We start from the raw sequence: 14815 nt of genomic DNA on the forward strand, positions 1-14815 counted from the left end.
GGGGGGAAGCGCTCAGCTGGCCTGGGTGGCGGCCCCCTGGGGACCACACAGCAGCATGCCACCCGCAGCCCCCAGCCTCCGAGGAGCGGCCTCCAGCCTGCAGAACCAACCCACACGCTGACGCAGCTCCGGTTTTATTTTAGGCCCAGCCTCATGCTCAGCACAGTCCAACAGACTTGAACTTTAACAAAAAAAGAAGCATGACGGGCCCAGCTTCGCCCTGCATTTACAGCTGGCCCAGCCCCCCGGCTTCCGGCCACGTGGGGTCGGCTCAGCCTGAAGCCGGGCAGAGGTGGGGTGTGCGGGGGTCTCCTGGGCTGATGTCCTCGGGCAGCCATGGGTGGCCTTCAGCCCTGGTCGCCAGACCCATAGGTCTGATGGTCTGATGCTGAGGTCTCATGGCCCAGACCCGGGGGTGCTGGGTGTGTCCTCGGGGCCCCCAAGGGAAGCGTGCACGTCTGCGGGGTCAGGCCCAGCGCCCACCTCGCTCACACAGCCTCACCCTGGTCCGCGCTTCTTTCCTTGGGCCCCTGGCTGGTATCCATGTCTTCCCTGGCTCTCCAGGGCCCGAGGTCCCTGCCCGTTCTCCTCAGGCTTTCGAGCCCCCTGAGTGTTGGCTGGGCTGCCCGCCTGGCCCTCCATACAGGATTCGTGGACCTCCCGCATCTGTCCTGTGGCGATGGCCCAGGCTTCTGCTAGTCAACCATCCTCATGAGTTGTCCATTCACAGCGTGTAACCCAGTGCTCAACCTCACGGACATCAGCTGGTCCAGCGGATGGAAGGATGGGCGGATGGACAGACAGACAGGTAGATAGGCCGATGGGAGTTAGGGTGGGTGGATACGTGGGATGATAGAACAGGAGGACCTGCTGTGTGGATAACGCATAGGTGGATGGACGGACTGACGGACGGACGGATGGATGGACGGCTAACAGGAGGGAGGGAGCGTATTTGTAGGAACTGTATCGAATTGTGGGCTTCCCCTGTGGCCTAGCTGGTAAAGAATCCGCCTGCAATGCGGGAGACCTGGGTTCGATCCCTGGGTTGGGAAGATCCCCCGGAGGAGGGAACGGCTACCCACTCCGGTATTCTGGCCTGGAGAATCCTGTGGACTGTATTATATGTTTATAGTCCATGGAGCCGTGCAGAGTCGGGCACGACTGAGCGGCTTTCACTCTCCGGGGCCGTAGCATCACCTCCTCGCCTTCCGTCTGGTGGCTCTGGTCTTCCCTCAGCATCCGCCCTGCCGTGTTCAGTGCTGGGGGCGCGGGGTGGGTTCCGCAGGCCCCCCTTCCCGCTCAGGGCCCTGGAGTCGCCCACCTGCATGGCACCCGGCTCCCTGCCCCGTGCACAGGGGCCCAGCGCCCCTCCCTGTAGGTGTGAAACCTGGTGGTCTCGGCCCCGTGGGCTCCCGTATGTGATCAGAGTCAGACACGGGACCTGCCTTCCGGGGCAGCGAGGATGCGGGGGCTCCTGCTCCCCGCCCCTCGGTACAGTCCCTGGCAAATGCTGGCCCTTCTTCCTTCTCCTCAAAGAGACAGAGCAGGAGTCTGAGCAGGAGTCCAGTCAGGAGGCCCAGCTGCCCGGGGCTCCCACGAGAGCCCACGGGGGTCCCTGCGGTGGAGCAGCCCTCACGCGTAACGAGCGAGGAAGCAATGACACGCGCTGCAGTGCAGATGAACCGTGAAGACGTGATGCTGCTGAGAGAAGGCGCCCAGAGACCCCCTTCTGTGTGATTTCATGGGTGTGAGATGTTTCAGGATGAGCACGTCCATGGAGACGGGAAGCACATAGGTTAGTGATTGCCGGGGCTTCCCTCGTAGCTCAGTCGAGGACTAAAGAATCCTCCTGCAGTGCGGGAAACCCAGGTTCCATCCCTGGGTCGGGAAGATCCCCTGGAGAAGGAAATGGCCACCTGCTCCAGTATTCTTGCCTGGAGAATCCCATGGACAGAGGGGCCTGGTGGGCCACAATGCATGGGGTCGCAAAGAGTCAGACACGACTGAGCAACTAAACCAACCCCCCAGAGGCTGGGGGAGGGGCAGTGGGCCTGACGGCTCATGGCTGGGGGTTTATTCTGGGGGCAGTGAGAACGTTCTGGAAGCAGCCGGAGGGGTGGGGTCACGGCACTGTGGGTGACGTAAATGCCACTAATTACAAAGGGGGACTTTTACATTGCGTGAATTTCACCTTAGTTTTTTTTTTATTTTACTTATTTACTTTTGGCTCTGCCGGGTCTTCGTTGCTCTAGGCTCTTCTCCTGTTGCGGGGAGCGGGGGCTGCCCCTGGCTGCCATGGGCGGGCTTCTCCTCGCGGCGGCGTCTCTTACTGTGGCGCACCGGCTCCAGGGCGCTGGGGCTCAGTACTCGTGTGGACGGGCTGAGTTCGCCGAGGCATGTGGCATCTTCCGGGATCAGGGTTTGAACCCGTGTCCCCTGCAGTGGCAGGCGGATCTTAACCACTGGACCACCAGGGGAGTCCCTCAATTTTTCCTAAGGTCTGCATACTAAAAATAAAAAATAAGAGGAACAGGGAGGGGCCGGGTGGCTGTTGCAGAGAATCCCAGGGGTGGGCAGGGGTGGGGGGCTGGACCCCCAGGGTCCCGGGCCTCACGTGGAGCCGGCAGGAGGCTTGACCAGCCCCACCTGTCTGTTTCTTTCCCTCCCTCAGCCTCAGGGGAGACATGAGCTATGGGGGACCAGGGTTCTTCCCTCAAGGTCTCAGCCAGGCAGCCCGCCTGTGGGGTCTGCTCTCCCGGCCACACTGAGCCACCAGCGGCCCCCCCACTGAGAGGCGTTTGGTGGTCCCACGGCTCAGCCCTGGCTTTGGCGGCTGGAGAGACGAGCAGGTGGTCGGGGCTGTGACACGGGCCAGACACCACCCAACCTGGGGGCCACGGATGCCCCCTCGTACCCCTGACGGAACCACCAGATCCGGGGGTGTTGAAAGCTCACTTTTTTTTTTTAAGCCCAAGAGGCGTGTGCCAATTGCTCATGTCAACTGCAGTTTCTTTCTTTTTCTTCGTCGTCTGTTTCTCCGGTGAAAGGGCTTCGGCACAAAGAGTGTGTGCCCACCACTGGGACCCTCAGAGGGCCTGTCCATGGGCTGGCCCTTTAATGAGGGGCCCGCCAGGGCAGGCAGTCGGCCTGTGCTCACAGCAGCCTGGCATCTGTTCCGTTCTGTTCTGTGCTTCTCAGGGAAGCAGTTGCCCAAACACCATGTCATTCCACGGGGGGTCGTGGTGGCTCCAAGTACAGGTCAGCACGCAAAGCTGTGCCCGAGCCAGAGAATTCCCAGAGACCTTGTGAGGACGTGACTAAGCCGGGGTCCTGGGGGCTGAACTGCGTTCTCCAGAAGGATGTGCAGTCCTGACCCGCCCCCCCAGCCCCTCAGACGGGACTGTATTTGGAAAGAGGGTTTGTAAAGGAGTCATTATGCTGAAGCTGAAGCTCCAATCCTTTGGCCACCTGATGCAACGAGCTGACTCATTGGAAAAGACCCTGATGCTGGGAAAGATTGGAGGGAGGAGAAGGGGGCGACAGAGGGCGAGATGGGTGGATGGCATCACCGACCCGATGGACGTGAGTTTGAGTAAGCTCCGGGAGTTGGTGATGGACAGGGAGGCCTGGCGTGCTGCGGTCCATGGGGTCACAGAGATCAGACACGACTCAGTTACTGGACAACACGCATGCTTCCACCACTTGGCTGTTGTGAAAATGCTGCCGTGGACGTGGGTGTGAAGATGCCTGTCCCGCCTCTCTTTCACGTCTTTGGGGGACAGACCCTGGCTTGTAATCGCTGGGGCGGACGGTCATTCTGTGTTTCACGTTTCATTTATTTGGCCACGCCGGGTCTTAACTGTGGCAGGCGGACTCTTGGTCACAGCGTGTGGGCTCTAGTTCCCTGACCGGGATGGAACCTGGGCCCCCTGCGCTGGGAGCGCAGAGTCCTAGTCACTGGGCTGCCAGGGGAGGCCCATGTTTCACTTTGTTTTTTTACCCTTTTGTTTTCTTTTTTTTTAAGATATTTATTTATTGGCTGAGCTGAGTCTTCGCTGCTGTGTGCGGGCTCTCTCTAGTTGGGGTGTGCGGGCTTCTCATCACAGTGGCTTCTCCTGTTGCAGCTCACGGGCTCCGGGGGAACCAGGGCCTCCAGGGAAGCCCCTGGGTTTCACTTTCGAAGGCGCCTTCAACCAGCTTTCCATGGCAGCTGCCCACTGGCCATGCCCATCGCGCGCTCCCTGTTCAGCGTGGGAGGTGGACTGTGCGGGCTGAGGGTTGTTAGGCTGCGCCTGCCTCCTGGCAGGGGGACTCCGCACCTCTTCTTGGGTGGGACCCCACTTTAGAATCTGATGAGGACGGGGGGCCCTTGTCCTTGGAAAATGCACACAGGCCCCCAGTGTTGCCCACGGCCTCAAAGCAGGTCGGAAAAGACACCCTTTGGGGGAGGGGGTCCCAGCAAGATGAGCGGAGTGCAGGCTGGGCAGGGGCCCCACCCAGGGGGGAACCCTTGTGCAGTGAACAACCTGTGCGGTCGTCCAGGGCGGCCCTGCCTGCCAACACCCAGAAGGGTGTTCACCCGCTACGGACAGGAGATGTTCCTGAGAGCAGCGCCCAGGTGGAAACACGTGTTTGGCCAACACAGCCTCTCACCGCCAGGCAGGACCTCCTCCCGCCCAGGTGCCGTTAGCTGCAGGGAGGAGGCCCAGGAGGGGAGGTGCATGGAGCCCCGCGCCAGCCTCTGCCTTGGGCACACAAGCTCAGGACCCAGAGCAGGGCAGCCCGGGGCTGCAAGACGGGGACGAGACACCCAGGTGGACCGCAGGGCCAAGGAGCCTCTCGGGTCAGTGTGGCGCCAGCCAGCCAGCGAGCGAGAGTGGACGAGTTGCTCTCAGCCCCCGTGTGAGGTCCCCAGGGCCCCACCTCTGCCGAGCTCCCGCCCGGTCACACCACCCAGGTGTCCTGACCCTGACAGGGGGGACCAGCATGAAGCAGTGTCCACCATCCCTCAGGTGGGACCCTGGCCTGCCCGGGTCCCCACCCTCCCACCGAGTCAGGGGAAGGGGCATCCATTCATGGAAATCAGCCACGGGTCACCCCATTCCCCTCCCTGCCCCAGGCTCGGGAGGCACGTGTGTGCCTTTTGGTCCTCGGGGACCCCGTGAAGTCACCCACGGTCGGCCCATTTTAGAGATGACACCATGCCCCAAAGGGCGGCTCCCAGTGACCAGTGGAGGGGCACAGAGCCGGGACCTGGCTCCTAGACCTCAGATCATGCCTTTCCCTAAAAAAAAAAAGTATTTTTATATATATATATACATATTTTTTTTTTTAAACTGTGGCAGATACAGGTAACGTGAAGCTTACCATCTTCATCACTTTTAAGCGCCTGGTTGAGTGGCATTAGGTGCAGTCTTTTGCGCGGTTGTGCGCCCATCACCCCGTCCATCCCTGGAACACTCCATCTCCCCACACTGAAGCCCTGCCCCCACCAGACACTCACCTTCCCTTCCTCCTTCAGCCCCGTCCCTGTCCCCCGCCCCATGAATGTCGACTCCAGATCCTCCTGTAAGAGGATCACCCAGTGGCTGTCTTCTGGCGTCTGGCTTCTTTCCCCGAGCATAATGTCCTTGAGGTTCGTCCACGTTGCAGCAGGTGTCAGAATTTCCTTCCTTTTTAAGGCTGAGTGACATTCCCTTGTATGGAGGGACCACCCTTTCTCCCTTCATCCATCCACAGACACTTGGGCATTTTACACGATGTAGCTGTTGGGAGTCACGACGCCACGAATGTTGGCACACAGGTGTCTGTTCAAGTCCCTGCTTTGGGGCACATACCCAGAAGAGGGGTTCCTGGATTGTACGGATATTCTGTGCATTTTTGAACAACCTCCACCCTGTTCTCCACTACCCCATCCTGCGTCCCCACCAAGCTCTTTCCTTTTGGCATGCAGTCCGCCGTGTTCCATGGACGTCTCCCTGAGACCAGGCGATGGGTGAGACAGTGGCAGAAGGTTAGGTGTGCTGGGTCCCGAACGTGTCTCTCTAGCCCCAAACCTGGAATTGTGTGCATGAACTTAACCCGCTCTGGTTATCCCGGGAGGTTCCAGTGACAGAGACTGGGTCTCCAGTGTGTCCCTGAGGTTCTGAGTCCCCCGTTTTGCTGATGAGAAAGCTGAGCTCCCATCCGGGAGTCTGGTGCCCTCGGGCGCCTGGCCTGGCCCTGGGGACGGCGTGGTGCAGCCGCTGGCCCAGGAGCTGGCTCAGCGGGACAGGTGGGCACGGCCCAGCCCGCGGGCCCGCCGGGTGTCTCCAGGCTCCCTCCTCCGCCACCTCGTGTCTGAAGTCACGGGCGATGGGGACGCAGGAGGCCGCGAGGCTGGCACAGAGGCCCCTGCATGATCAGCACCCCCGTAGGGGCTCCACCAGCAGCGCCCCTTCTTTCAGGCCCAAGTCAACCGTAATTACGCATGTCGGTGCTGCAGGCAACGCGGCTGGAGGGCCTTTTTCAGCAACTGCCCTTCTGCATTAAGGGCAAAATGATTCTTTAAACACACCATGTACATCAGCCACATTAGGATTCCCCCACCTGAGTCAGGCCCACGTGAGCCCACACCCTCCCTGGGGCCCTCAGAGGCTGTTCCAGGCCAGGTGGGGTCTCCCCCCGAGGAGCAGGCCTGGGTCAGCCCCTGGCCGTCCCCAGTGGGGGTCACCAGAGTCTCGATTGGGCTTCCTCTTTGGGAGGCTCAAGGCGAGGGGTCCTGGGAGGGTGGGGGAGCCCAGACGGAGGATGGGCCAGAGCAGCGTCCCTCCCCTGGGGCAGCTGAGACCCTGGGGCGTCTGGCCTGCAGCCAAGGAGTCCAGGTTGTTGGCACATCACAGTGGGGGGGTGGGCAGGGCTGCAGGGAGGGGCTCACAGGGAAGGAGCCTCTGGGGGGCCAGAAGGGGGCAGGGGCAAGGCGGTGGGACGCACGGGTGAGATGGCTCAGGCCCCACTGAGGTTGTTCTGGAAGCAGGGGTTCCCTCCTGCTTTATAGGAGGGGAGGGGGGACACAGCCCCGCCCTCTCCCCACCCCCACCCCAGGAGGGGAGGTCCTCAAATTCAGGAGTGCAGCTGGCTCCTCGCCCCTGGGGTATCAACCTGTCTGTCCCACGAGGAAAGAGATTCCTCCTCCTCGCGACCCTGGGCCAGCATGCCCCACCGAGGGCGTAGATGCCCATTCCCTAACCCCCTGGAGTCAGACAGGGACGGGGACCCTTCAGCCCAAGAGCGGGGGCTCGGGGGTCAAGGGGAGATGCCCGTCAGCCGGCTGCCCCCAGGCCACGGAGATGGGCGGGGGCTCATCCGAGGGGACGAGAGCAGAGCCTCTGTCCCGCCCTGGCCCCTGTGCCTCCACCGTCACCCCCAAGCCCTTTGTTTCTCCCAAGGCCGCTTCCTTTCGCTGCTGTCGTGGTGTGACCAACACTCTGGACAGAAAGTGGGGAAACAGGAAGAAACGGCCTCCTCCCAGCGCGCCCCGGGCTGCCGACCTGGGGCTCACGGAGGGGAGGGAGGTTCTGGGTGCTGCCGTGGCCTCGGGCAGGCCGCTGCCTTTGCCGTTAGCCCGTCTGCAGTGTTTGGGCTGGCTCAGGAGGAGTCCGATGGAAGCGGTCCCTCCCCCGCCCCCGCCACGTGAGTCTCAGCAAGTGGCACCAGCACTGTGCCCTCAGGCCCGTGAGGCCCACGAGCCAACAGGTGTTTTTCAAAAGAAGTCCCGTGCAGGGTGGGGCGTCAGGTGGCTCCAGGGTCCCCAAGCTCTGTGCCTGCAGGACACTCCTCAGAGCGTCCCCTTTGCTTGGACACTCAGCGTCACTGGGCCCCTGGATGGTGGCTGAGTGGCCTGCCCTGCAGCCTGGGACCTGCTATGGACCGTCCACGCTCTCACCCTGGGCCCCACTCGGCCGCAGCCTCACAGAGGGCTTTGTAGGCGGGTGGGGAACACATGCTCCAGCGTGGCACACGCTGCCTCCAGACTCCAGAAGGGCTGCCAGGCCTCCTGCGTGTTCGTGTGCATTCACCTGAGCCCGTGCAGTGGAGTCCTACCACCTACCCAACCACAGCGCCTCCAGGGCATCTCCGAGCACTTTTGGGGGTTCACCTCCCCACTTGCATTTGCGGATAAGGCATCAGAAGTGCCTGCTGCTTCCAGCTTATCAGACATGCTCCCCACGATTTCATCGCACAAGACCATTGAGGTGCTGTGTGGAGAGCTGGGCTGGTCGGCTCTCTGTAGCCGTGGTGGGCAGAGTCAGACCCGGCGTGGCCCTGAGGCCAGGCCGTGCGGGGGTGGGGCTGTGGGCTGCTGGCCTACTGCCCACAGGGTTCAGTGATGTAACCGCGGCGGGTCCTCCACGCCGGGACACCCCACTTGCCCACTCAGCGTGAGGACCTGGAGTTGTCCTTCACCTGCTGAGGTGCGGGCCCCACCCCCTGCTGCCCAGTGAGCTGTGAGTCCCAGCAGGGGACACGCCCTCCACGGGCGCACACAGCCGCATGCCAGCCCGAGTGGACATGGACACACGTCCACGGCCCCACCACGTGCCTCGATGGGTGGGAAGGAAGGTGGGAAGGAAGCCGCCGGCTCTCAGCCCGTGCTGGACGCTGGGCCCTCTGGCTCACCGGGACAAGGAAGCCGCCTGCTCCCAGCCTGGGGTCTCACCTGCAGCATCTTTACAGGGGGTGGGGACGGGGCTGTGGGGCTGGATCAGGCCCCCAGTAGAAGCCACTGGACCATGGCAACCCGGGCTGCTGAGAGGGGTGCTGGGGGGCCGAGGCACCCTTTCGTCTCCCAGAGCGGTCCCAGGAGGGGTAACGCAGAGTCACCCTGGACGAGGGACGGTGCCTCTCTCCCTCCTGTCTCCTGGTCCGACCGCGGTACAGCTGAGGGAACAAACGTGCTCCCGGAGGCCAAGGGGAGCTCAGGGCATCCTTGAAGGAGCACAGCGGGAGTCCAGGCGGCCTGCGTCTGAGCCCAAGCAGGGCCCTGCCTGGAGCTGGGGGAGGGGCCCGGGTCTAGAGGGATCCCCTTCTAATCAGGAGACAAGCCTGGGGTTTGAATAAACTGTGGTGGGAGACAAGTGAGGACGTGATCATGCCCCAACTCCTGCATGGGCTCGCACCCCCCGCCAAGACCCGCAGGACATGGCCTGCAGCGTCTCTCGAGGGGTGGGCAACAGCCCCACTCAGTCGGGGGTCTGCCCGCCGGCGCCTTCTGAGTCATGTCTCACGTGCGTCTTCGCCACGGCAGGGCTTCCGGGGGCCTGAGTGGTGCGGCCCAGCGGAGAGCCACACCTGGCGGCCTTCTCCCGGGGGAGGGGGGCAGCAGGCGGCATAAGCGCTGAAGGCGCGGGGGCGAGAAGCCCGCAGCAGCACGGTTTGGGAGCCTGAGGGCACGGGGACTCAGAGACCCCAGAGTGCGGGATCCTGGGCCGCGGCTGGAGAGCACGCTGAGACAGACCGCCCCGGGGAGCCCCGCAGGCCGAGGCCCGGCAGCACCCGGGTCCCCTGGAGACGGGGGGGACCCAGGGTCCAGGCAGATGGAGGAACCGGCAAGGACCGCGGGGGCCGTCAGGGAGCCGAGCATCTCCACACGCGGCCGGGCACCCCTGGACCCCGCCGGTCCCTCCATCTGCCTGGACCCTGGGTCCCCCCGTCTCCAGGGGACACAGGTGCTGCACACGGCCCAGCACTGCCTCTGGGGGCGCGTGGTCACGTGGAAGAGAGAGGGCGAGAGACGGGTGACCAGAAGGTGGGGAGTGGACACACAGGTGTACACGCACACGCCCACACGTGTGCGCACACCCTCGTACACACGCGTGTGGGGCACACGTAGATAGGCTCACACTGGTATGTGCTTGTTCTTTTTAACAGAAGGACGGTCCTCACGCAGAAATGTTGTGGGGTTTTTTTTTTTTTTGCATGTGCTGGTTAAAAAAGAACCACATTTATTTTACAGGGTAGTAGTCTCTTAAAGTATTATACAGGAATGTTTTTTAATTTAGTGTTTCCTCGGGGTAGAGCAGAGGAAGAGAGAGAAAAGACTGTTCTGAGGACAAATTGCTGTAGATTAGATTATGAAATTGGGTGAATACTTCACAATTAAGTTGGCATTTTGAAAACCAAAGTAGTATAAATGAACATAACCACAAATGAAACTAATGGCATTAGCAGGGAAATTATTTCAAGTATCAGTTTGTATACCACTGCACAATGAAAAGAAATCTTATTCTTCAGTAATTTTATTGTTAGTAACAATACTGATAAAGTTCGCCTGAAACTGTAATGAGAGATGACAGGTGATAGATAAATGCCAGGTAGGTAGAGGAATGGGTGGACAGACAGACAGATTCATAGATCCGAGGGCAAGAAAGTAAGTCATTACCTTGCTGTTGTTCAGTCGCTCAGCCACGTCCGACTCTTTGCGACCCCATGGACTGCAGCACACCAGGCTTCCCTGTCCTTAACTATCCCCTGGAGCTTGCTCAAACTCATGTCCATCAAGTCGGTGATGCCACCTAACCATCCCATCCTCTGTCGTCCCCTTCTCCTCCTGCCTTCAGTCTTTCCCAGCATCAGGGTCTTTTCCGGTGAGTCGGCTCTTCACATCAGGTGGCCAAAGTATTGGAACTTCAGTCATTAGGAACCCAGATTCTTTTAGCAAAGATAAAGAGAGACAAATATAAAATCAAAGAAGGAAAACCCCGCTACTCTAAAGCTCAGCTGAAATGATCTGTAAACTCACAGGGAGCCTTGAACACGTGTCTCATCAGCAGCCAGGGGCAGTGCTAAATATGCTCAGGGTCACATGGATCGGGTGCAGGAGTGACCTAGACACTCCTCCCGAGCTCAGGTGGGACAGAGGCGCCTAAGAGGGAGAGACGCCCAGAGCTTCCTGCGGGGCCAGAAAGGAGGGCAGCGGGGAAACCAAAGGCCTCGCGGATACAGCAGCTCCCGCCGGCCCGAGCTGGGACGATCTGAGCCACCACACGGAGGGCTGCCGGATCTTGATGATGGAAATGAACAACTGAGGAATACGTAAGGAGAAGCGACAAGTTCCCGGCAGAAGAATTCCCGAAGTGTATGTGGATGGTCTGCGCTCGAAGAGCTGGGCCTTCAGGGCCCACCCTTAGGGGGCGGCTGTGTGTAGTGACCTCCTTCCAAAGAGGACAGCGTGGTGAGCTCCCCTCGTCCCGATGCACGGGGCAGCAGCGCCCGCAGCCGCCAGATGCCCTGAGGGTGTGGAGGAGAGGCACGTCCTCCCCAGACCCCCTGCCCTCCTCGCTGGGGAGAAACCCACCTGAAGGCTGCTCAAAACCGTCCAGGTCATCAGAAGCAAGGCAGGTCTGAGCTGTCACAGCCCAGAGGAGCCTAAACGCCACGTGTTGCCCTGGGTGGGACCCTGGGGCAGGAAAGGGACACTGGGTAACAATTAAGGAAATCTGAATTGAATGTGGGCTTTAGTTAACAACAGTGCATCAGTATTGGTCCACTGATTGTGACAGAGGGGCCGTCTTCATGTAACGTGTTTATAACAGGGGAGACGGGGTCAGAGGCAAGGGATTCCCTGCCCTATCGCCGGGATTTTTCTCTAAATCTAAAACCATTCTAAAATCAAAAGTGTGTTTAAATACAAAGCATAGTAACTGCAGTGGCTTCAGACGGGTCAAATATGTTTTTTTTTAAGCATCCCTGAATTCATGACGACTCTTCTAGAGACTGGGCCGCCTTCTCTTTCATTTTGGCCGGAGCATAGTTCATCTACAGCACTGGGTTAGTGTCACGTGTTACTGTGAAGTGGTTCAGTTGTGCAAACACACACATCCTTTCTATTTTAGGTTCTTTCCCCACGTCAGTTATCACAGAATATTGAGTGGAGTTCTCAGTGCTAGACGGGGGGTCCTTGTAGGGTATCTGTCTCACGTGTAGGTGTGAGTGAGTGTGTGTGTCTGTGAGTGTGTGTGTGTGACCACAAGCTTCTGATTTACCCCCCCAACCCCATGTTTCCCCTTTGGTAACCATGAAGTTTGCTTTCGATATCTGCATGTCTGTTTCTGTTTTTGCAGATGACGAGTTCATGTGTTTCATTTCTTTAATTGGATTGCACACAGGAGTGGTATCACTTGATGTTTGACTTTGTCTGACTTACGTGATTCACTTAGTATGACAGTCTCTCGGTCCATCCGTGTTGTTGCAGATGGCATCATTTCGCTCTTTCGTGGCTGAATGATATTCCGTTGTGTATGTACCACATCTGCTTCACCCACCCCTCTCTCTCTCGGTGGACACGCGGGCTGCTTCCGTGCCCTGGCTGCCGTGAATAGCGCTGCGGTGGGCACTGGCTGAATGTGTCTCTTTGGATTGCGGTTTTCTCCAGGTATATACCCTGGAGCGAGACAGCAGGACCAGGTGACAGCTCTGTTTTTTCAGTTTTTTTAAGGACTCTTCATCCTGTTCTCCACAGTGGTTGTACCAGTTTGCATTCAAGAATGGGTCACTTGAAGGAACAAGTTCATTACTCTGAGAACCGGCAACCAGAAAGGAAGGATGAAGCATGCATCTTGCCCTTCTTAAAGAAATGGTCCCTCAGGGCAGTCAAACAGTTGAGAAGGGGAAGTTTCTCTTTACAGATTGTCCCAAATGTTACATGGAGAAGGAACACCCTAAGTAGAACATCACCATTTTACAGCCCCCGGGCAGTAAATGATCCAGGCAGTGACCATTGGCGGCTGCTAAAAATGTTACTGACGAACCTGCGGGGCGTGGATCAGGCTGACTGTGCCCAAACCCACCCATAAGTCTTCACATCCCAGAAAGCCTCGAGCAGACCCTCGGAGGCTCCGATGGGGGCACACAGCCCCAGCTGTGACGTCCGCCTGGCCCAAGGCAGACCTGAAGGCTCGCTCCAGCCTCCAGCCCGCGAAGGGTGGGCAAGCAGAAGACGGAGGCACACGGTCAGCAAAGCCAAGAGCGGGTGACGGCGTCCCTGCTCCAGCAGGTGGACCGGGAGGGAGTGACAGAGGAATGGGGGGCGCCGCGGAGTGGAAAAGACTTAGGAGCCACGCCAGCCGACGCAGCGTGCGGCTCGTGTTCACTCCTGGTCCCAGTGAAGCGGCCGTCGTCCGGGGACACTTACGAGACAGCTGGGAAGACCGCCAGCCGTGACGGGTGCTTCCTGACCCCGGGAGTGAGGGCTGCCTTTTAGGTGTGATAGTAGTGTTGTGAATGCGCTTTTAAGTGTGAGACTTTGTCTTTTCACACAGAGCTGCCTGGACTGCTTTCAGGCAGGGTGAGAGGAGGCTGGGGCTTGCGCCAGGAGGACCGTGAGGGTGAGGGGGCGGCTTGGAGGACAGTCCCCCTGATTACGCTGCCACTGGCTGGATGAGGCCTTGGTGATGCAGAAGAACAGTCTCTCTGCTCTTGGTTACTCGTAGGACGACATCCCGTAATAGAAAATGTAGAAATGAGCTTCCTTTTTAATTAATAGGCTATTTCTCTGAGCAATTTTTTTTTAATTATTGGAGTATGGTTGGTTTACAATGTTGTATTAGTTCCAGGTGTACGGCAAAAGAGTCAGTTACGCGTATACACGCATCCACGCTTTCTAAGATTCTTTTCCCACACAGGCTATTACAGAGTGTTGAGTAGAGTTCCCTCTGCTGTAGCGTAGGTCCTTGTTAGTGATCTGTCTGACACATGGGTTTCCCTGGGGGCCCAGACAGTAAAGAATCCGCCTGCAATGCGGGAGACCTGGGTTCGATCCACGGGTTGGGAAGATCCCCTGGAGGAAGGCGTGGCAACCCACTCCAGAATAGTAGTGGGTATTTGCCAATCACCATCTCCCAATGTATCCCCCACCTTCACCCCCTGGTAAGCATGTTTGTTTTCCACATCTGTGACTCTGCTCCTCTTTTAAGCAGGTTCTGAATTTATAGGGACAAACTGAGCAAAAAGTACAGAGTTCCTTCATCCCCTCTCACTCCACCCTACCTACCCATTTCTGTATTTTTAACATCTTGCTCCAATGTGGTACCTTTGTTACAGTTAATGAGCCAACACTGATACAATATTGAAACATTATTATTAACTAAAGTTTACATTCAGTTCAGTTGCTCAGTCATGTCGGACTCTTTGTGACCCCATGAATCACAGCACGCCAGGCCTCCCTGTCCATCACCAACTCCTGGAGCTTGCTCAAACTCATGTCTATCGAGTCAGTGATGCCATCCAACCATCTCATCCTCTGTCGTCCCCTTCTCCTCCTGCCCCCAGTCCCTCCCAGGATCAGGGTCTTTTCCAATGAGTCAGCTCTTCGCATGATGTGGCCAAAGTACTGGAGTTTCAGCTTCAGCATCAGTCCTTTCAATGAACAACCAGGACTGATCTCCTCTAGGATGGACTGGTTGGATCTCCTTGCAGTCCAAGGGACTCTCAAGAGTCTTCTCCAACACCACAGTTCCAAAGCATCGATTCTTCGGCGCTCAGCCTTCCTCACGTTAGCATCCCCTCTTCGCCGTGTGCAGGCTCTGGATTTGGACAGATGTCACCACTGCGGTCCTGTGCAGAGTGACTGTCATGGCTCTGAAAACCCCCTGTGCTCCCCCTGTTTATCCCTCCCTCCTCCCAGCCACTGGCAACCACTGATCTTTTTATGGTCTTCACAGTTTTGCTGTTTCCAGCATGTGGTGTAGTGGGCATCTTATAGTATGTAGCCTTTACAGACTGGCTTCCCTTCACTCAGCAAGGTTCACTAAAGGTTCCTCCATGTCTCTCAGGGCTT

At 58.6% G+C, this 14815-nt stretch overlaps 1 protein-coding gene and 1 long non-coding RNA gene across 4 annotated transcripts in view; one reads left to right on the forward strand and one right to left on the reverse strand.

The window, feature by feature from the left end:
* Positions 1-14815, forward strand: part of SHANK2 (SH3 and multiple ankyrin repeat domains 2) — a 560095-nt gene that overhangs the window by 508128 nt on the left and 37152 nt on the right. The gene's annotated exons all lie outside the window — the stretch shown is intronic.
* The window catches only part of LOC122431045, a 44200-nt gene continuing 39940 nt past the window's right edge, over positions 10556-14815 (reverse strand). The window contains exon 3 of the long non-coding RNA XR_006266426.1: positions 10556-10689. This is a non-coding gene — a long non-coding RNA (uncharacterized LOC122431045). The remainder of the gene's footprint in view (positions 10690-14815) is intronic.

The sequence above is a fragment of the Cervus canadensis genome, chromosome 29 (assembly GCF_019320065.1).
Source record: "Cervus canadensis isolate Bull #8, Minnesota chromosome 29, ASM1932006v1, whole genome shotgun sequence".
Classification (NCBI taxonomy): Eukaryota; Metazoa; Chordata; class Mammalia; order Artiodactyla; family Cervidae; genus Cervus; species Cervus canadensis.